Source organism: Oryx dammah, unplaced genomic scaffold (genome assembly GCF_014754425.2).
Source record: "Oryx dammah isolate SB20612 unplaced genomic scaffold, SCBI_Odam_1.1 HiC_scaffold_11, whole genome shotgun sequence".
Taxonomy (NCBI): Eukaryota; Metazoa; Chordata; class Mammalia; order Artiodactyla; family Bovidae; genus Oryx; species Oryx dammah.
Genome location: NW_024070195.1, coordinates 17,147,179 through 17,169,801, shown reverse-complemented (window position 1 = coordinate 17,169,801; position 22,623 = coordinate 17,147,179). Strand labels below are relative to the sequence as shown.

The 22,623-nt window shown below is 39.5% G+C and overlaps 1 non-coding gene and 1 pseudogene across 1 annotated transcript; one reads left to right on the top strand and one right to left on the bottom strand.

Annotated features, from left to right (window-relative positions):
- Positions 1-3: 3 nt before the first annotated feature.
- Positions 4-20,938, bottom strand: LOC120870255 (annotated as a pseudogene).
- LOC120870667 lies at positions 15,924-16,034 on the top strand. The gene has a single exon (XR_005722866.1). It is a non-coding gene; the product is annotated as a U6 spliceosomal RNA (small nuclear RNA).
- Positions 20,939-22,623: the final 1,685 nt, after the last annotated feature.

The window sequence follows — 22,623 nt, the reverse complement described above, 5'->3', positions numbered from 1 at the left end:
ATCTCAGAGCTGGATGGGATGGATGTGAATTTGGCATATTTTGCGGGTTTGGCACACTAGGAATTTGATGTACATGTCAACTTTACATGAATTCCTGTGCATGCAGTGGAACAGGTTATAAAATTCAGAGTCACGCCTATCTTCATCGCTGGACATCAGGGATGGGAGTCCTGACCAGGTAATGCGAGCCTCCTATATCATCCACAAGACTGGAACAATAATCTGAATACCCAAATGATAATGACTTCTTATGTGTTTTATTAGTATTTGCTTATTTTTTTCTTCTAATTACAAATTAAGATTTGGGGAAGACATATGAATATAAAACTCTCTAGATATGGCTTTGGGAGCCAGCCTTAGAGAAAACTATTAGAAATCTAAAAAGTAGAAACATAACTCAAGTTTAATTTTAACATTCTCTTTTCTTCCTTCCCACTCTCATCCATTGATTTGAGGAGAACAGAGAAAGAAGACAAGTGGAACTTCAATAGCAGATGTCCTGGGATACTTTATTTTTATTTTTTTCAATTTTTTTTAAATTTTTACTTTATTTTATTTTACAATACTGTATTGGTTTTGCCATACATTGACATGAATCCGCCACGGATGTACATGAGTTCCCAATCCTGAACCCCCCTCGCACCTCCCACCCCATATCATCTCTCCGGATCATCCCCGTGCACCAGCCCCAAGCATCCTGTATCCTTATGGAATATAGACTGGCGATTCGTTTCTCACATGATAGTATACATGTTTCAATGCCATTCTCCCACATCATCCCACTCTCTCCCTCTCCCCCAGAGTCCAAAAGTCCATTCTATACATCTGTGTCTCTTTTGCTGTCTTGCATACAGGGTTATCATTACCATCTTTCTAAATTCCATATATATGTGTTAGTATACTGTATTGGTGTTTTTCTTCCTGGCATACTTTAGAAAAACGCTGATATTGGAAATTCTGTTCTCTAGTACTAATACTCTTGAAAATATTTCAACCACCTGTGCCCAGAAAGATGCAAGCTTTTGATAGAATTGTGTGCAATGCAGGCAATGCTGTACATGTCAAAAATTGCAGTGAAAATCTGATTCCTTTACAGTAGAATCTATCACTATGAATGACTAGGCTCCTGCTTTATGTAGTAGCAGTCTAGCATATAGAAGTCATGAATTTTTTCTTACAAAATGAGATATTTCCAAACTCCTTACGCATTACAGAGGTCACCTCTTTCATTCATGAACAAAGCAAGAAAGCCCTCTGCAGGATGCTCACCTTGCTGAATCGACTCTCTATGAATGCTTGAAGTTTGTCGAACATGTTCTCAATTTCTATGGCGCTTGATGGGAAAACCTCTGACACTTTTTTCATACCAGGGTTCCCTCCCCAGTTCACTACTACAAGCAGAATTGAGCCTGAAAATCCCGGGGGCTGAAGATCTCTAGTTAATATGCTTGATTTCTTTACAGTCATGAACTGTTTTACTGTTAAAGAACAGACAACTGAGTAGGATTAAATATAGTAATGCACATAAAGTGCTTAGTAAAATGTGAGGCGAGGTAGGAACTCTCAATAAACTTTAAATTTAAGCTTATTGAACAATCCCTCCTCTTCTTCCTCTTTGTCCTTTTTCCTGTACTTGTTCACCCTCATTATTAATAAGCTTAACAGAGGAAAACAATGCTGATATTATAAGAAGGTTGTAAAGAGAGAAAGAATTTTAAGGGGGGATGCATGTTAAAATAGTTTAAATAATGTTAGGAGGAAGGATAATGCACGAAATCAGAAAGGAGAGATTATAACAGTGAAAATTTGGAGTTGCCATAAGTGATTGAGGCTTGATATGTAAACTGTGTTGTCCTCAAAACAGAGGCAATTGTTGCAGCCATGAGAAGCAAAGCAATGTTTTATAGGCCATTGTGGGGGAGACTTACAAATTAAGAATAAAATGTGACAGAGAGTCATTGAGAATGACGAATGAAGGAGGTATAAGAGAAGTAGAAGCAGAATCAGGAGAGCCTTGAAAGGCAGATATGGGAGCATGGGTGGTGCAGTATAGGATTCCCAAGTAGGAGTCACTAGTAAGAGGGAAGATTCAAAACTGAGCTGTGTTTCTTACATATTTATGAATTTTCAATCTTACATTTTACACATGGAAGTTCCCATTCATTTCCTGTTTTCATAAAGAATAATAGCTGCAATCCTGTGTCTAATGCATTGGTTAAACTAAAGTTGTCTGCATGGACAATCAATAGATCTGTTATTTATGTTGCTACTACAGAGGAGCCAGAGATCAAATTGCCAACATTAGCAGGATCATGGAAAAAACAAGAGAGTTCCAGAAAAACATCTATTTCTGCTTTATTGATTATGCTAAAGCCTTTGACTGTGTGGATCACAATAAACTGTGGAAAATTCTGAAAGAGATGGGAATACCAGACCACCTGACCTGCCTCTTGAGAAATCTGTATGTAGGTCAGGAAGCAACAGTTAGAACTGGACATGGAACAACAGACTGGTTCCAAATAGGAAAAGGAGGACATCAAGGCTGTATATTGTCACCCTGCTTATTTAACTTATATGCAGAGTACATCATGAGAAACGCTGGACTGGAAAAATCATAAGCTGGAATCAAGACTGCCAGGAGAAATATCAATAACCTCAGATATGCAGATGACACCACCCTTATGGAAGAAAGTGAAGAGGAATGAAAAAGCCTCTTGATGAAAGTGAAAGAGGAGAGTGAAAAAGTTGGCTTAAAGCTCAACATTCAGAAAACGAAGTTCATGGCATTCAGTCCCTTCATGGGAAATAGATAGGGAAACAGTGGAAACAGTGTCAGACTTTATTTTGGGGGGCTCCAAAATCACTGCAGATGGTGACTGCAGCCATGAAATTAAAAGACGCTTACTCCTTGGAAGAAAAGTTATGACCAAACTAGATATCATATTCAAAAGCAGAGACATTCCTTTGCCGACTAAGGTTCCTCTAGTCAAGGCTATGGTTTTTCCAGTGGTCATGTGTGAATGTGAGAGTTGGACTGTGAAGAAGGCTGAGCACCGAAGAATTGATGCTTTTGAACTGTGGTGCTGGAGAAGACTCTTGAGAGTCCCTTGGACTGCAAGGAGATCCAACCAGTCCATTTTGAAGATCAGCCCTGGGATTTCTTTGGAAGGAATGATGCTAAAGCTGAAACTCCAATACTTTGGCCACCTCATGTGAAGAGTTGACTAATTGGAAAAGACTCTGATGCTGGGAGAGATTGGGGGCAGAGGAGAAGGAGACAACAGAGGATGAGATGGCTGGATGGCATCACTGACTTGATGGACGTGAGTCTGAGTGAACTCCAGGAATTGGTGATGGACAGGGAGGCCTGGCGTGCTGCGAATCATGGGGTCGCAAAAGTCGGAAATGACTGAGCATCTGAACTGAACTACAGACCTTTAGTCATCCCTTGATTTCGCTCATGCTTCATCAACTGCATTATATAATTTCTCTTCAATTGCTTATGGTTCCTCCACCTTTTTCTGCATGTACAGTTACCATAACCTCTAATAATCTTAAGTCTGGTAAGCTACATACTATCTCATTTGATCCAGTGAAAAACACAGGTGAAACTCACGTTCATCTGATGGGCTTTATCTGTTTCTTCAGGAGTATGGAAAAAATTGGTGTGGCTGCTGTTGGTTGCATTGATATAGTACTGTTTGCCCTGGGCATATTTTTCATCCTGAAAGTGATCAGCCAGTTAGTTAGGGTTGTTGGGCATTCAGTAGATGAACCCATTAACAGAACATTAACATGTTTGATAGATGTGTATGTTTTTTTAACAGGGGGGCATCACAAAATGTGAAAGTCCTTTTCCTACTTTTCTATACCTTGACTCTATAAAAATGATTTTACATATAACTTTTCTAAGTTTAACCTTTTCCCTTCTCTGTTCTATCATTATCTTTTTTTTTTCTATTTAAACCAAATATAGTACATATGTACCAATATTTGGTGCTTCCCAGGGGATGGTAGTAATAAAGAATATTCCAGCCAATGCAGGAGATATAAGAAAACTCAGGTTTGATCCCTAGGTATGGAGCATCCCTTGCAAGAGGGTACAGCAGCATACTCCAGTATTCTTGCCTGGCCAATCCACTGGACAGAGGAGCCTGTTGGGCCACAGTCAGTAGGGTTGCAAAGAGTTGGGCACAATTGAATTGACTTGGAATGTATGCATGCACCTATATTTAACCATTTAATCTTTTGTTTACTTGGAAGAGTTGGGAAAAAAATGGACAGTCAAAATGGAGGATGAAAGAAAATCTAGTAAGTAAAAAGGACTGCGTGACTTTAATAGAAACTTTTAGCACCGCCTTTTATTAGCTGTCTGCTCTACTGTGTGCTCCCTGATTGACCTAAAAGAATTAACATACAGGGGGCGGTCCTAAGATGTCAGAGGAATAGGATGGGAAGACCACTTTCTCCCTCACAAATTCCTCAAAAGAACATTTCAACGCTGAGCAAACTCCACAAAACAACCTCTGAATGCAGGCAGAGGACATCAGGCAACCAGAAAAGCAGATCATTGTCTTCAAAAACAGGTAGGAAAAAATATAAAAGATGAGAAAAGAGACAAAGGAGGTGGGGAGGGAGCTCCATCCTGGGAAGGGAATTCTAAGAAGAGAGGTTTCCAAACACCAGGAAACACTCTCCCTGCCGAGTCTGTGGCGAGCCTTGGAAACACAGAGGGCAACATAACAGGAAGGAAAAATAAATAAATAATTAAAACCAACAGATTACAAGCCCAACAGTAACTGCCCCAGCGGAAAAGCAGCGCAGACGCCTGCATCCGCCACTAGCAAGTGGGGGCAGGGCAGGGAAGCGCGGGAGGCGCGGGCTGCAGTGCTTTGTAAGAATCGGGCAGGAACGCCCCACGTGTAACCAAAGCGATCTAACTTGGGCTAGCAAACCAGACTGGGGGATAGCTACCACTTGAAAAGCTCGAACATAAGACACCGCCAGGACCATGCACAGAACAAAGGACGGAAGGGAAATAGCCGGCTGCAGACCATCCCCCGCCGGGGACAGGCAGCCAGAGCCGTAAGGGCTGGAAAGGGGCAATTGCAACCCCAGAGAGACTTTACCTACCAAACTGCAGGCAGGCTTCTTTGCTAAGACTTCTGGGGGTGCTGGACAGTCACCATCCGCCTCACAATGAGTGCCAGCAGTACACCCAGAAAATTGAGCAGCAGAGACAGAAAAGGCGACAAGTCGCAGTGACCGCGCTCATCAAACTCCTGAGCTACTCGGACCTGGGAAGGGCACAAAACGCAGTCTCAACCGAATCTGTGCCTCTGAGGGCTACCTGAGCGCCAAACCTGAGCGGCTTAGACTGGGGAGGTGCACGCAGCCTAGGGCCGGCCTCAGACGGTTCCAAGCTGAGCACCTTAGAGCTGGAGCGGTTTGTGCACCGCGGGAAGGGACAGGTCCAGTGGGGCTGAGACACTGTGTGCCCACGACAGTGCTATTTGTTTGCAGCATCCCCCCCTCCCCACAGCACGACTGAACTAGTGAGCCTAAAACAACAACAAAAAAAGTGTCCACCACCGCCCCCATGTGTCAGGATGGAATTCAGACACTGAAGAGACCAGCAAACAGAAGAAGTTAAACAGAGGGAACCACCTTGGAAGTGACCCCACATGGCCCACAACATCAGAGAAGGGCCAGATACATTTTTACTATTTTTACAATCATTCCTTATTGTTTTTCTTTCTTTTTTTTTCTTTTTCTCTTTTTTCTAACTTTTTAAAAAAATTGTTAAGTCTTCTATTTCTCCTCTAATTTTTATTTCTATAACCTACTATTACTTTTCAAAAAAAATACTCTTACTTTTTTAAGGCAAACACCATATATAGTCTTTGTGTGGTTGTTGTTGGTGTTTTTTAATAATTCTTGTGTTTTATTTTTCTTATTTTTTTTCTTTCTTTTTTTTACTTTTTTCCTTCTGCTTCTTCTCTTTAATATTGTATTTTTGAAAATCCAAACTCTACTCTAGATTTTTAATTTTTGCTTTTTGGTTGTTGTTGTCAACTTTGTACATTTCAAAACCCAAACTTCACTACCCAATTTTACCTGACAGTGAGATTACTGGCTTGACCACTCTCTCCTCCTTTGGACTCTCCTTTTTCTCCACCAGGTGGCCTCTGTTTCTCCCCCCACCCCCACCCCCATCTCTTCTATATCCAACTCTGTGAATCTCTGTGTGTTCCAGACGGTGGAGAACACCTAAGGAACTGATTACTGGCTGGATTTGTCTCTCTCCTTTCCATTCCTCTCTCTTACCCTCCTGGCCACCTCTGTCTACTTCCTCCCTCTCCTCTTCCCTGTATAACTCCGTGAATACCTCTGAGAAGTCCAGACTATGGAGCGCACATAAGGAAGTGACTATTGACTAGCTTGCTCTCTCCTCTTCTGATCTCACTGCATCTCATTCCAGTCACCTCTAACTACCTCCTCCCTCTTCTCTCCTCCATGTAACTCAGTGAACCTCTCTGGGTGTCCCTCAATGTGGAGAAACTTTTCATCTTTAACCTAGATGTTTTATCATCGGTGCTGTATAGATGGAGAAGTCTAGAGACCACTGTAAAAATAAAACCGAAAACCAGAAGCAGGAGGCTTAAGTCCAAAGCCTGAGAACATCAGAGAACTCCTGAATTCAGGGAACATTAAGCAATAGGAGCTCATCAAATGCCTCCATACATACACTGAAACCAAGCTCCACCCAAGGGCCAACAAGTTCCAGAGCAAGACATACCATGCAAATTCTCCGGCAACACAGTAACACACCCCTGAGCTTCAATATACAGGCAGCTCAAAGTTACTCCAAAACTTTTGACGTCTCATAACCCATTACTGGTCACTCCACTGCACTCCAGAGAGAAGAAACCCAGATCCACCCACCAGACCTCCAACACAAGCCTCCTTGACCAGGAAACCTTGACAAGCCACTGATACAACCCCACCCACAGTGAGGAAGCTCCACAATAAAGAGAACTCCACAAATTACCAGAATATAAAAAGGCCATCCCAAAAGCAGCAATATAACCAAGATGAAGAGACAGAGGAATACTCAGCAGGTAAAGGAACAGGAGAAATGCCCACCAAACCAAACAAAAGAGGAAGAGATAGGGAATCTACCTGAGAAAGAATTCTGAATATTGATAGTGAAAATGATCCAAAATCTTGAAATCAAAATGGAATCACAGATAAATAGCCTAGAGACAAGGATTGAGAAGATGCAAGAAAGGTTTAACAAGGACCTAGAAGAAATAAGAAAGAGTCAATATACAATGAATAATGCAACAAATGAGATCAGAAACACTCTGGAGGCAACAAATAGTAGAATAACAGAGGCAGAAGATAGGATTAGTGAAATAGAAGATAGAATGGTAGAAATAAATGAATCAGAGAGGAAAAAAGAAAAATGAATTAAAAGAAATGAGGACAATCTCAGAGACCTCCAGGACAATATGAAATGCTCCACCATTCGAATTATAGGAGTCCCAGAAGAAGAATACAAAAAGAAAGACCATGAGAAAATCCTTGAGGAAATAATAGTTGAAAACTTCCCTAAAATGGGGAATGAAATAATCACCCAAGTCCAAGAAACCCAGAGAGTTTCAAACAGGACAAACCCAAGGCGAAACACCCCAAGACACATATTAATCAAATTAACAAAGATCAAACACAAAGAACAACTATTAAAAGCAGCACAGGAAAAACAACAAGTAACACACAAGGGGATTCCCATAAGGATAACAGCTGATCTCTCAATAGAAACTCTCCAGGCCAGGAGGGAATGGCAAGACATACTTAAAGTGATGAAAGAAAATAACCTACAGCCCAGATTACTGTACCCAGCAAGGATCTCATTCAAGTACAAAGGAGAAATCAAAAGCTTTACAGACAAGCAAAAGCTGAGAGAATTCAGCACCACCAAACCAGCTCTCCAACAAATTCTAAGGGATATTCTCTAGACAGGAAACACAAAAAGGGAGTATAAAGCCAAACCCAAAATAATAAAGTAAATGGTAACGGGATCATACTTATCAATAATTACCTTAAACATAAATGGATTGAATGCCCCAACCAAAAGGCAAAGACTGGCCGAATGGATACAAAAACAAGACCCCTCTCTATGCTGCTTACAAGAGACCCACCTCAAAACAAGGGACACATAAAGACTGAAAGTGAAGGGTTGGAAAAAGATATTCCACGCAAATAGAGACCAAAAGAAAGCAGGAGTGGCAATACTCATATCTGATAAAATAGACTTTAAAACAAAGGCTGTGAAAAGAGACAAAGAAGGCCACTACATAATGATCAAAGGATCAATCCAAGAAGAAGATATAACAATTATAAATATATATGCACCCAATATAGGAGCACCACAATATGTAGGACAAATGCTAACAAGTATGAAAGGGGAAATTAACAACAACACAATAATAGTGGGAGACTTTAATACCCCACTCACACCTATGGACGATCAACTAAACCGAAAATTAACAAGGAAACACAAACTTTAAATGATACATTAGACCAGTTAGACCTAATTGATAAAATTGACAGACCATTAGCCAGACTCATCAAGAAGCAAAGAGAGAAAAATCAAACCAATAAAATTAGAAATGAAAATGGAGAGATCACTACAGACAACACAGAAATACAAAGGATCATAAGAGACTACTATCAGCAATTATATGCCAATAAAATGGACAACGTGGAAGAAATGGACAAATTCTTAGAAAAGTACAATTGTCCAAAACTGAACCAGGAAGAAATAGATAATCTTAACAGACCCATCACAAGCATGAAAATTGAAACTGTAATCAGAAATCTTCCAGCAAACAAAAGCCCAGGTCCAGATGGCTTCACAGCTGAATTCTACCAAAAATTTAGAGAAGAGCTAACACCTATCCTACTCAAACTCTTCCAGAAAATTGCAGAGAATGGGAAACTTCCAAACTCATTCTATGAGGCCACCATCACCCTAATACCAAAACCTGACAAAGATACTACAAAAAAAGAAAACTACAGGCCAATATAACTGATGAACATAGATGCAAAAATCCTTAACAAAATTCTAGCAATCAGAATCCAACAACACATTAAAAAGATCGTACACCATGACCAAGTGGGCTTTATCCCAGGGATGCAAGGATTCTTCAATATCTGCAAATCAATCAATGTAATTCACCACATTAACAAATTGAAAAATAAAAGCCATATCATTATCTCAATAGATGCAGAGAAGACCTTTGACAAAATTCAACATCCATTTATGATAAAAACTCTCCAGAAAGCAGGAATAGAAGGAACATACCTCAACATAATAAAAGCTATATATGACAAACCCACAGCAAACATTACCCACAATGGTGATAAATTGAAAGCATTTCCCCTAAAGTCAGGAACAAGACAAGGGTGCCCACTTTCACCACTACTATTCAACATAGTTCTGGAAGTTTTGGCCACAGCAATCAGAGCAGAAAAAGAAATAAAAGGAATCCAAATTGGAAAAGAAGAAGTAAAACTCTCACTGTTTGCAGATGACATGATCCTCTACATAGAAAACCCTAAAGACTCCACCAGAAAATTACTAGAGCTAATTAATGAATATAGTAATGTTTCAGGATATAAAATCAACACACAGAAATCCCTTGCATTCCTATACACTAATAATGAGAAAGTAGAAAAAGAAATTAAGGAAACACTTCCATTCACCATTGCAACGAAAAGAATAAAATACTTAGGAATATATCTACCTAAAGAAACTAAAGACCTATATATAGAAAACTATAAAACACTGATGAAAGAAATCAAAGAAGACACTAATACATGGAGAAATATACCTTGTTCATGGATTGGAAGAATCAATATAGTGAAAATGAGTATACTACCCAAAGCAATTTACAAATTCAATGCAATCTCTATCAAGCTACCAGCGATATTTTTCACAGAACTAGAACAAACAATTTCAAGATTTGTATGGAAATACAAAAAACCTCGAATAGCCAAAGCAATCTTGAGAAAGAAGAATGGAACTGGAGGAAACAACTTGCCTGACTTCAGGCTCTACTACAAAGCCACAGTCATCAAGACAGTATGGTATTGGCACAAAGACAGAAATATTGATCAATGGAACAAAATAGAAAGCCCAGAGATAAATCCACACACATATGGACACCTTATCTTTGACAAAGGAGGCAAAAATACACAATGGAGTAAAGACAATCTCTTTAACAAGTGGTGCTGGGAAAACTGGTCAACCACTAGTAAAAGAATGAAACTAGATCACTTTCTAACACCACATACAAAGATAAACTCAAAATGGATTAAAGATCTAAATGTAAGAACAGAAACTATAAAACTCCTAGAGGAGAACATAGGCAAAACACTCTCCGACATAAACCACAGCAGGATCCTCTATGATCCACCTCCCAGAATATTGGAAATAAAAGCAAAAATAAACAAATGGGATCTCATTAAAATTAAAAGCTTCTGCACAACAAAGGAAAATATAAGCAAGGTGAAAAGACAGCCTTCAGAATGGGAGAAAATAATAGCAAATGAAGCAACTGACAAACAACTAATCTCAAAAATATACAAGCAACTTCTGGAGCTCAATTCCAGAAAAATAAACGACCCAATCAAAAAATGGGCCAAAGAACTAAATAGACATTTCTCCAAAGAAGACCTACAGATGGCTAACAAACACATGAAAAGATGCTCAACATCACTCATTATTAGAGAAATGCAAATCAAAACCACAATGAGGTACCAATTCACACCAGTCAGAATGTCTGCGATCCAAAAATCTGCAAGCAATAAATGCTGGAGAGGGTGTGGAGAAAAGAGAACCCTCCTACACTGTTGGTGGGAATGCAAACTAGTACAGCCACTATGGAGAACAGTGTGGAGATTCCTTAAAAAATTGCAAATAGAACTGCCTTATGACCCAGCAATCCCACTGCTGGGCATACACACTGAGGAAACCAGAATTGAAAGAGACACATGTACCCCAATGTTCATCGCAGCACTATTTATAATAGCCAGGACATGGAAACAACCTAGATATCCATCAGCAGATGAATGAATAAGAAAGCTGTGGTACATATACACAACAAAGTATTACTCAGCCATTAAAAAGAATACATTTGAATCAGTTCTGATGAGATGGATGAAACTGGAGCCGATTATACAGAGTGAAGTAAGCCAGAAAGAAAAACACCAATACAGTATACTAACACATATATATATGGAATTTAGAAAGATGGTAATGGTGACCCTGTATGCAGAACAGCAAAAAAGACACAGATGTGTATAGCGGACTTTTGGACACAGAGGGAGAGGGAGAGGGTGAAATGATTTGGGAGAATGGTATTGAAACATGTATAATATCATGTAAGAATCGAATCACCAGTCTATGTCTGATGCAGGATATGGCATGCTTGGGGCTGGTACACGGGGATGACCCAAAGAGATGTTGTGGGGAGGGGGGTGGGTGGGGGGTTCATGTTTGGGAACGCATGTACACCCATGGTGGATTCATGTCAATGTATGGCAAAACCAATACAGAATTGTAAAGTAAAATAAATAAATAAATAAATAAATAAATAAATAAAAATTTAAAAATAGAAAAAAAAAAAAAGAATAACATACAACTTTCAAATACCTTTCTCAGAAAGAGAATAATTGTTTCCAATTGTAAACACCCCTTCTATTGTAGCTTGAAACCTATTCACTGCAAATCTTAAAACAATAATTTGTAGCATTAAAAGAACTATCCCTATTCTTTTTTGTGATCAGGATTGAGCTTTGTTTAATAAGTTCCGTCTACCCAGTTCACTGCAGAGCATGTCTCTTTAATGGCTATTTATTCTGAGCCTGGGGAAGAAAGCCCAGAGACATTGAAGGACCAGAAAATCAATATGCTTCCTTTCCCCAGTCCCACCTAAAAGTGCCTTGTGTCAGGTAGTATTGTGGACTGAATCTGTGTTCTTCTAATTTATGTGTTAGAGACCTAACTGCCAAAGTACTGTGTTTTGAAGGGGTTCCGACTTTTTGGGATCCCATGGTCTATAGCCCACCAGATTCCTCTCTCCATGGGATTTCTCAGGCAAGAATAATGGAGTGGCTTGCTGTTCCCTTCTCCAGGGAATCTTCCAGACCCAGAGACAGAACCCAAGTCTCTCACATTGCAAGCAGATTCTTTACTATCTGAGCCACCAGTGAACCCCATTAACGGTAAGTGAGCTCTTAGGATAGAACACTCATTCAATAGGTTTAGTGTCTTCATGAAGCGAAACACCAGAGAATTCTCTCTGTGTCTCTGTGTCTTTTCCTCTATCTCTCTTCCCCCCCCCCCCCCCCCCCACCTTTTGTGAGGACTCATAGAGAAGCCAGCCTGGAAAGAAAGAGTTCTTACCAGAACCTCACCTTGCTGGCACCCTGATCTTGGACTTCTAGCCCCCAGACTGTGAGGAAATAAATTTCTGTTGTTTATTCCACTGAGTCTATTGTATTCTTTTATGGCATTCTAGCTGACAAATACAAAATCATTTATTTTGCTTATTTAAAAAAGAAAATTAATGAAAGCAAAATGAAAAATTTATGACACTTCTTAGGAAACTTTCAGATTTCACAAAACTGATCCTTTCTTCAATTTTCACATCTTATGAGCTGACAGCTTCTTTGACCAAGAGAGTGTGTTATTGCAGCCTTCTTGTTTAAAGGGTAGTATAGCACCGTCACTTAGGCAAAGTTTACCTCTAGGAGCCTGGCGGGCTACAGTCCATGGGGTCGCAAGAGTCGGACACGATTTAGCAACTAAACCACCACTACCATAGTACTTACAAACTCCTTGAACATTATTGCGGAAAGGTTATGGAAGTCGTGGGAGAGCCTGGCGGCATCAATAAACACGTTTGTAAGGGATTTCAGGGAGGTGACAAACACGTCAGGACCGCAGGAGGGGCATGAGTTGCCTTTGCACAGGAGCAAATTTGACATGACCAACAGCAGCAGCAAGCAGAACCCTGTTTAAATAAAACCATGAGCCATTCTGAGATGATCTAGTCACCTGAGGTTATCAAATCCATCCTGTGGAGGGAAGCTTTTATTTCCCTGTTGCTCTGAGCAGGAGTTGTTGCTGTAGAAGCTGAGGTGGGCAAGAAGGAGTGCCTTCTGTGTAAAATTTAGATGGATGATGATATTTGCACAGATAGCTACTTGGAGAAGTTATTTCCTGTATTTTTGAATTGCTCCCAGAAGTATTTCTGTGCTCTACAAATATTTGGAAGTTGATTCTGAGCCAGAGTGTTCAGGGCATTCTTTTAAGACAGTTTAATGTTGGGAATCTACAGACTCTGAGCAGCGAGGCCTTCTAGGAGTTTGTAATTTTTTCACTCTACGTTGACTAATGCTTGAATTTTAGACACTGAAGTGACAAGAAAAGTCCAGTTGTTCTGTGTGGTTTACCATCACACTGGGGTAAGAGTAAACACGTGACTGACTGATCACTATTACTGAGTACAGAGAGAATACTAAGAGAAAAAAGATACTGTACCTTGGATCTGCTCACTCACCTTTTTAACCCCATGCATGTCTTTGATACTTTCCCAAAACTTTTAAAACATCTTAAAGTTTGTGTTTCATAGGAACCCTGTGAGATAGCCTTAATCTTCACTATGATCATCAAGTTGTGTTAATGAATATGCAATGACTTGGAGAGGGCAAGTAATTTTCCCCAGGTCCCATTATTGGCAGATGCAGGTGACTGGGCACCAATACACTCATCTGTTCACTTCCTGATGTCACATACACATGCCTGTGGGCTCTCGGTCTGCATGTGTATAACCAGGACCACAGCAGGAGCTGTGATGACTCTGCTTAAAAAGAAAAATATTTTATCTTTGACTGCAAAACAAAGTGAATCTAGAACATTGGTTTTATCCACTTGTTCTGCTCTGTCTATAAAACACTCACTGTTAAAGTCTTTGACTATCAGTGTGGGGGCCTGGTCTCCTGGCTAGCCTGTCTTCTAGGCACCTTGAGAGATCTTCTGCTTTTATGCATCTTTAATCTTCTTGTTATGTTTGTTTCTTCAAAAAAAATAGCAAATAAATCTCCAAATGGTAATACAAGAATATTACCTGGTCAGCACCCAAGACAACGTCATCGGCTCTGCGAACAAGGCTTGCCCTTTCCTGACTTTGACTATTTAGGGACAAAATTTACTTGTCTGGTCGGGAGTACATCCTAACAACCCATGGGGCTTAGATTTTGAACCGTCTCCAAGCATCTCCTCTTTGACAGTAGAACTAGACCTTCATGCTCCAGTGATGTATTGTAATATTTCAGAAATTATTCCTAGCCCTACCTTTGGCCAACAGAAGCATAAAATCATAGACTCTTGCAAGCATGATTTTAATATTACTTTTCCTGTGTGTCCTTTGTAAGTAAGCAGAATTTAAGACTGAAGTGAGCAAGAATTGAATTTGGACAAGAGAACTGATAAAATAGAGATTGTATCCTTCTGAATGATATCTGAGAATGATTCTTTTTTTCCAATTTACTAAGAGTGATAATTTAATTAAGGATAAGATATCAGCATTTACTAGGTTCTCTTTGCTCTAGTTTAAAGGGGCATGGTATCTAAGAATAAAATGGTTATTTAAAATTAGGTGATGAAAATAAAAGAAGTGGTTCTCAAAAAGGAGACATAAGTTGGATAAATTTGGGACTATCTCTTTCATCAACTAAAGAGCTTATTGTGATAGGCAAGGAGGATAATAGCTTATATAACATAGATGTATTTGTGTGCATATATATCTGTGCATGTATACATGCGTTATGCATAAATATATGCTTAATTCTTTCTTAGAACTTTGGACCCTATAAAATTCAATTTTATTAGAGGTGGTAAATATAGCAGAAATGCTGGGCTGGAAGAAACACAAGCTGGAATCAAGATTGCCAGGAGAAATATCAATAATCTCAGATATGCAGTTGACACCACCCTTATGGCAGAAAGTGAAGAGGAATGAAAAAGCCTCTTGATGAAAGTGAAAGAGGAAAGCAAAAAAGTTGGCTTAAAGCTCAACATTCAGAAAACGAAGATCATGGCATCTGGTCCCATCACTTCATGGGAAATAGATGGGGAAACAGTGGAAACAGTGTCAGACTTTATATTTTTGGGCTCCAAAATCACTGCAGATGGTGACTGCAGCCATGAAATTAAAAGATGCTTACTCCTTGGAAGAAAAGTTATGACCAACTTAGATATCATATTCAAAAGCAGAGACATTACTTTGCCGACTAAGGTCCCTCTAGTCAAGGCTATGGTTTTTCCAGTGGTCATGTATGAATGTGAGAGTTGAACTGTGAAGAAGGCTGAGCGCCAAAGAATTGATGCTTTTGAACTGTGGTGTTGGAAAAGACTCTTGAGAGTCCCTTGGACTGCAAGGAGATCCAACCAGTCCATTTTGAAGGAGAGCAGCCCTGGGATTTCTTTGGAAGGAATGATGCTAAAGCTGAAACTCCAGTACTTTGGCCACCTCATGCGAAGAGTTGACTCATTGGAAAAGACTCTGATGCTGGGAGGGATTGAGGGCAGGAGGAGAAGGGGATGACAGAGGATGAGCTGGCTGGATGGCATCACTGAATCAATGGACGTGAGTCTGAGTGAACTCCGGGAGTTGATGATGGACAGGGAGTTTTGGCGTGCTGCAATTCATGGGGTCACAAAGAGTCGGACACGACTGAGGGACTGAACTGAACTGAAATATAGCAGAATACCCTAATTCCTAATGTAATTGATCATTTATTGGTAGATGACTAACTATATGATTATTTTTTCTGTTAAATTGTTAGTCGTGTGTTTGCTTTGGTAGCACATATATTTAAAAATTGGAATAATACTGAGAAGATTAGCATGGTCTCTGCCCAAGGATGAGGCTGAAATTTGTGAAGTCTTCCATATTTTTCTCTAACAGCTTCGAGGGTTGGAATGGGAAGGAAGGTGGCAAGAAGGTTCAAGAGCAGGGGACATAGGTATACCTATGGCTGATTCATGTTGATGTCTGGCTGAAAGCAGTACAGTATTGTAAAGCAATTCTCCTTCAATTAAACATCAATAAATTCAATTATAAAAACTGTTATTGTGGGTCATATAACAGGTTCAGATATCCACTGTATGACTAATGAGGATCTGACTGGAAACTGATGGTGTCAATTATCATTCATTAATGATTCATTAACTTTATAGTTGAATGAGAAAAGTAAACTAACAAACACTACTCTCTGTGATTCAGTGCCATAGCAAGCTATAATTCTTGTCTGCATTCACTTTTAGGTGGTACAGTGCCCAAACTTTGAAACTGAGGCTGTTCCCAGAAGCTCACATTTGTAAGTCCTGCCCAGGGTGTTTGTTCCTGATGTTGGAGGCTTCTGTTTGCTGGTCACTAAGGCCAAAATTTTCTCACCTGAGCATTCTCTGGGTCTATCATGTGCACAAGTCTTTATATTTTGGTTTTCTAATTTGATTCTCTTATTCTTTTGATCAGACTTCAAGTCCTTTTACAATTTATTTTTCCGACCCTTTTGTGCTTTGATTTTTCTGATGCTCATTAGTGTATTTGCTTTTATGTCTACCTCTCTGAGTATTTTCAGCATCTACATAAACCCTACCTTATTCTCTTACTGTCTGGATTTTGGCGTTTAGCATCAGCATATTTTTATGAACTTCATTTTCCTTCTAGTGCTGTTTCTGGTACACAGTTTAAGCTGGCTGGCTCCCATCTGGCTTGTTCGTGTTGTCTCCAAACAATTAGAGAACTCTGCTTTCTTTCTAGGCAATACTGCCTCTTGTTTTGGTAACATTGCTAATTTTCTATGATTTCACTTTCTGCCTCATAAGGTTTGCCTTTCTCAATCTACTGTAACTTGAGTACTATGTGTCTCTATATTGGTATTACTATTTTATTGTGTTAATTTTAATTGGAGGCTAATTCCTTTACAATATTTTATTTGTTTTGCCATACATTGACAGGAACTCGCCATGAGTATACATGTGTTTCCCATCCTGAACATCCCACTCACCTCCCTCCCTATCCCATTCCTCTGGGTCATCCCAGGGCACCAGCCCCAAACATCCTGTATCATGCATCAAACCTGGACTGGAGATTCATTTCACATGTGATAATATACCTGTTTCTATGCCATTCTCCCAAGTCATCCCACCCTCGCCCTCTCCCACGAGTCCAAAAGACTGTTCTATATATCTATCTGTGTCTCTTTTGCTGTCTTGCATACAGAGTTATCGTTACTATCTTCCTAAATTCCATATATATGCATTGTATACTGTATTGGTATTTCTGGCTTACTTCACTCTGTATAATAGGCTCCAGTTTCATCCACCTCATTAGAACTGATTCAAACGTATTGTTTTTAATGGCTGAGTAATATTCCATTGTGTATATGTACCACAGTTTTCTTAACCATTCATATGCTGATGGGCATCTAGGTTGCTTCCATGTCCTGGCTATTATAAACAGTGCTGCAGTGAACATTGGGGTACACATGTCTCTTTCAATTCTGGTTCCCTCGCTGTGTATGCCCAGCAGTGGGATTGCTGGGTCATATGGCAGTTCTATTTCCAGTTTTTAACGAATCTCCACCCTGTTCTCCTTAATGGCTGTATTACTATTTTAAATAAATATCAACCTAGTATAGCAGAGAATTAAAGGGAATAAAATTACAATAGTATTAGGAATAATACATTCCCCCAAATTATAATCCAGTAATGCTCAGTGTTAAATGACTTTCTATCCATATATTATTGAGGTCCCCTACTTTTTTACTAGGTGTCTCAATTTTGAAATAGAATGTAGAAAACAATGGAGTGGAAATTCTGAAAATCACCTTGGATTTTAGATGCCTCAAGATTAAGTATGTAGTTATTAGTTTTTTATAGTTAGTAGGGCTATTCTTAGCACATATAGCTCAGTGTAGGGTGATTGCTATTAGTGAAGGATATATACTGTGAACTACAATCACCAACAGGATACAATGCCAGAAAGAAATGGGCTTTTGTTCTGGAAGGAAAAACTTACAGTTTCTCTCATCTACAGTCAACTAGTCAGATTATTCGAAACACTTACTCTTCCTTTGCTCATTTAATAATTTGAGTTGTTTGATTTCTTTTCATACTGAGTTGCATGAGTCCCTTATATATACTTGGATATGAAGCCATTTCCAAATATGTGATTTGCAAATTTTTTTTTTCATTCCATAGGTTGTCATTTCATTTTATTGATGGCTTCTTTTACCATGCAGAAGGTTTTGAGTTTGATGTGGCCTCACTAGTTTATTTTTGCAGCTCTTGACTGTGCTTTTGATGACTGAGTTGTTTGAGATGCTTGTATTTTGGAAAACAATCCTTTATCAGTTGCTTTATTTGCTATTGTCTTCTGCCATTCTTGCCAAAACACACAGACTGGCTGAATGGATACAAAAACAAGACCCATATATATGCTGTCTACAAGAGACCCATTTCAGTCCTAGAGACACATACAGACTGAAAGTGAGAGAACGGAAAGAGATATTCCATGCAAATGGAAATCAAAAGAAAGCCGGATTGGCAATTCTCATATCAGAAAAAATAGACCTTAAAATCAAAACGATTATAAGAGATAAAGAAGAACACTACAAAATGATCAAGGGGTCAGTCCAAGAAAAAAACATAACAGTTTTAACTTCTTATGTACCCAACATAGGAGCACCTCAATATATAAGTTAAACACTAACTGACTCAAAAGGGGAAATTGATAGTAACACAATAATAGTAGGGCATGTTAGCACCACACCTATACCAATGGACAGATCAACAGAACAGAAAGTTAATAAAGAAACATAAGCCTAAAAGGAAATATTAGAGCAAAGAGGCCTAACTGATATCTTTAGCACATTCCATCCAAATGCAGAAGAATACACTTTCATCTCAAGTGCACATGGAATATTTTCCTCATCTTTGGTCACAAATCAAACCTCAGTAAATTTAAGGAAATTGAAATTATATCAAGCATTTTCTCTGACCATGACACTACGAGACTAGATATCATTTATAGGGAAAAAAAAAAACTTTAACAAATACAAACACATGGAGATTAAACAACACATTTCTAAATAATAAACAGGTTACTGAAGAAATGAGGGAAATCAAAACATACCTAGAAACAAAGAACAATGAATATATGATGATCTAAAACCTAGAGGATGCAACAAAAGCAGTTCTAAGATGGAACTTTATAGAAATACAAATCCTACCTCAAGAAACACATTGAATAGACAACCTAACTTTACATATCTTTAACTCTTTTTAAATTTCTCTTATCAGTGTCTTAAAGGTTTTGTATAAAATCTTTCAACACATTGCTTAAGATTACTTCTAAGTGTTTTATCTTTTTTTTGATGCAATAGCAAATGGGATTGTTTTCTTTATTCTACTTTCTGATAGTTCATTGTTGATATATAGGTCAGCAACTGAGTTTCGTATATTGGAATATACGAAACATAATGTATGCTACATCTTTAAAGAATAGACATTTTCCCACAAATAAGACATACAGATGATCAAGAGGTATATGAAAAGATGCTCAGCATCACTAATAATTAAAGGAAATGTAGATCAAAAGCACTAGAGATATTACTTCATACTTATTTGAATGGCTAGCCCAAAAACGTAAGAAATGACAAATGTTATTGAGGATGTGGAGAAAAAGGAGTGCTTATGCACTTTGGTAGGGATGTATACCGGTGCAACTCCCACAGAAACATACTGTGGAGGTTCCTCAAGAAATTTAGAAGAGAACTGTTATGTGATGCATTATCCCACTTCTGGATATATATATAGTCAAATGAAATGAAATAATTGTGTCAAAGAGAGATTCACAGTAGCCTTGGTATATGAACAACCTGAGTATCTTTCAACGCATGAATGGATTAAAACAATGTGATGTGATATATATAGGTAAATATTATTCAGCCATTAGAAAAAGAAAGAAATCCTTTCATTTGTGGCAACATGGATGAAACTGGAGGGCATTACCCTAAATAAGCTAAGTGAGAGAAAGACAAATACCATATGATCTCAATTATAAGGAATCTCAAAGAAATAATCTCTGAGAGAGTGGACATCATCAAATGGCATACCAACTCAACGGTATGAGTTTGAGTAAGCTCTTGGAGTCGGGGATGGACAGGGAAGCCTGGCGTGCAGTCCATGGAGTCACAAAGATTCAGACACCACTGAATGACTGACTCAACTGAAGAGAGTGGAACTTACCTGTGTTCTCCTCAAAGAGCAAAAGTTAAACATTTGTGGTGATGACAGTCTTACTTAATAGAAAGGGAAACTCATTTCTAATACATGCACAAATGGGGGTGGACAAGATGTCGGAGGAGTAGGTGGAAGTGTGGTTCACCTCTCTCCACGGATGCATCAAGAATGTCTAAAGATGCAGCAGTTCTCACAGAAGACCAGGTGAATACTGGCAGGACTCCCTGACTACTGAGAAGGAATATCCAGATCCATACAGAACTCGGTAGGACAAAGGAAAGAAGGAACAAGGAGGAAGGGGAAAGAAGGAGAGCAAGTGGGACCAGCCTGCACCTGGGGGAGAAGGAGCTGAAGCACAGGGGAGAGATCGCCACATCCATGGCCGTCCACTGGGACGGGGGAGGCATTTGAAGCTGTTGGGGAGTGAACTCACTAATCTGTGACAGTCTGAACAGAGTGAGAACCACATAGACAAGCCATGCTGCATCCTTTCATACCTTGGACAGGCTTGTAAGTCCACTGGTGTCCATGGAAGCTGGGAGCTGGAGCCATGGGGATTGTGGAATGATCCCAGGGAGAGGACTCCTGTTGACTGTGGGGAGTCAGCCAGACGAGATGGTGCCAAGGTCCAGCCTCAGCAAAGTCCATGGATATCCTCAGGATGGAAGATTTCAGTGAATGAAGAAAGATAGAGAAAGAGATAAGGAAAGAATGACACGGGGTGACCAAGCTTCAGTGAGTGAGGCCCCTTACTTTAGTTTCAGAGAGGGCTTTTATACCCTGAGTTGTACATTGAGCAAAGTGAAAAATGCAGAGTCAACTCAACATTCCATCAGTATTAACTTTTATCTATACCAGGTTCCTTCCTGAGTCTTATTATTTTTTTTTTTTTTTGTATATTATCTTCTGGCCTGGAGGCCTGTTGATATTTTATGATCTCTTTTTGATAAAGGTTGGTCAGCCAGAATAATAATTTTCCCTTAAAGTGTTTCTTAAATTCTTAGCCTGCATCACCCTTATAGTACAGAGTTACATTTTTATGGAGCAAAGATTCAGTGGGTTACAGCAAAGAAAGAACTTATTAACTCAGAGTCTAATGTTGCTAATGCTAAAGCTACTGCTTGTTATTTCTACATCCTGACTATATGCACTCCCAGTAACACAATGGATAAGGGATGTGAGAACTTGGCAGCAAGCATTGGCTCAACAATGTTGCAAGAGTCTGAATAAACCTGCCAAGTAAGCTAGAATGCTAACAGGGGGTTTGAATTGAAACACTCTTATCTTGTCCAGGAGACTTATTAACTAAAGCCCTAAGTTAACTCTTTCCAGAGAAAGGTGGTCAGGGACAGCCCCCTGTTAATGTCAGAAGAGTTGGTGAAAGACATAAAATAGTAAGACAGACAGATTCTGGTTTTGGGGTAGATGCTCGAGAAGGGGGGCCCCTCAAGGCCTGATCTCCCCTTTGCCCGTCAGGCCTCTTCCTCATGACCTTTGCCATGGGTGGGATTCTCCACACTGGCTCCGGGCATTATGGGATGGTGGAAATCTGCTGCATGGAATGCTTCTTAATGAAAGCCATGAGGCCATACAAGTAGGGTTCTCTCCTGCCATGGAGTAGCTATCTCTTTCTCCATGCTGGTACCTGTAGGGTGAGCAATAGAGATATACTTAAGTGAGGGTGGTCCTTGAGTGGCTGATGTGCTAAACAATGGAGAATTTTGAATGTCTATATACCCTACCCAGTACTTTGGCCACCTCATGTGAAGAGTTGACTCATTGGAAAAGACTCGGATGCTGGGAGGGATTGGGGGCAGGAAGAGAAGGGGACAACCGAGGATGAGATGGCTGGATGGCATCACAGACTCGATGGATGTGAGTCTGAGTGAACTCCGGGAGACGGTGATGGACAGGGAGGCCTGGCATGCTGTGATTCATGGGGTCGCAAAGAGTCGGACAAGACTGAGAGACTGAACTGAACCCTATTCTCTGTCTAAATTTTGGGTTTTAGCATCATAATGTTTTTGTGAACTTAAATTTCTTCTGGTAGAGTTTCTGGTTTAAAATTAAGCTAATTCCTCACAACTGGCTTATTCTTGGTGTTTCAAGAAACTTTGAGAACCTTCCTTCCTCTCAAGGCAAAATTGCCCTTTACTTTACTACCATTTCTGACTTCCCATACTTTGACTTCTTGCCTAATATATTCTATGTCTTTCTCTATTCACTATAACTTTAGA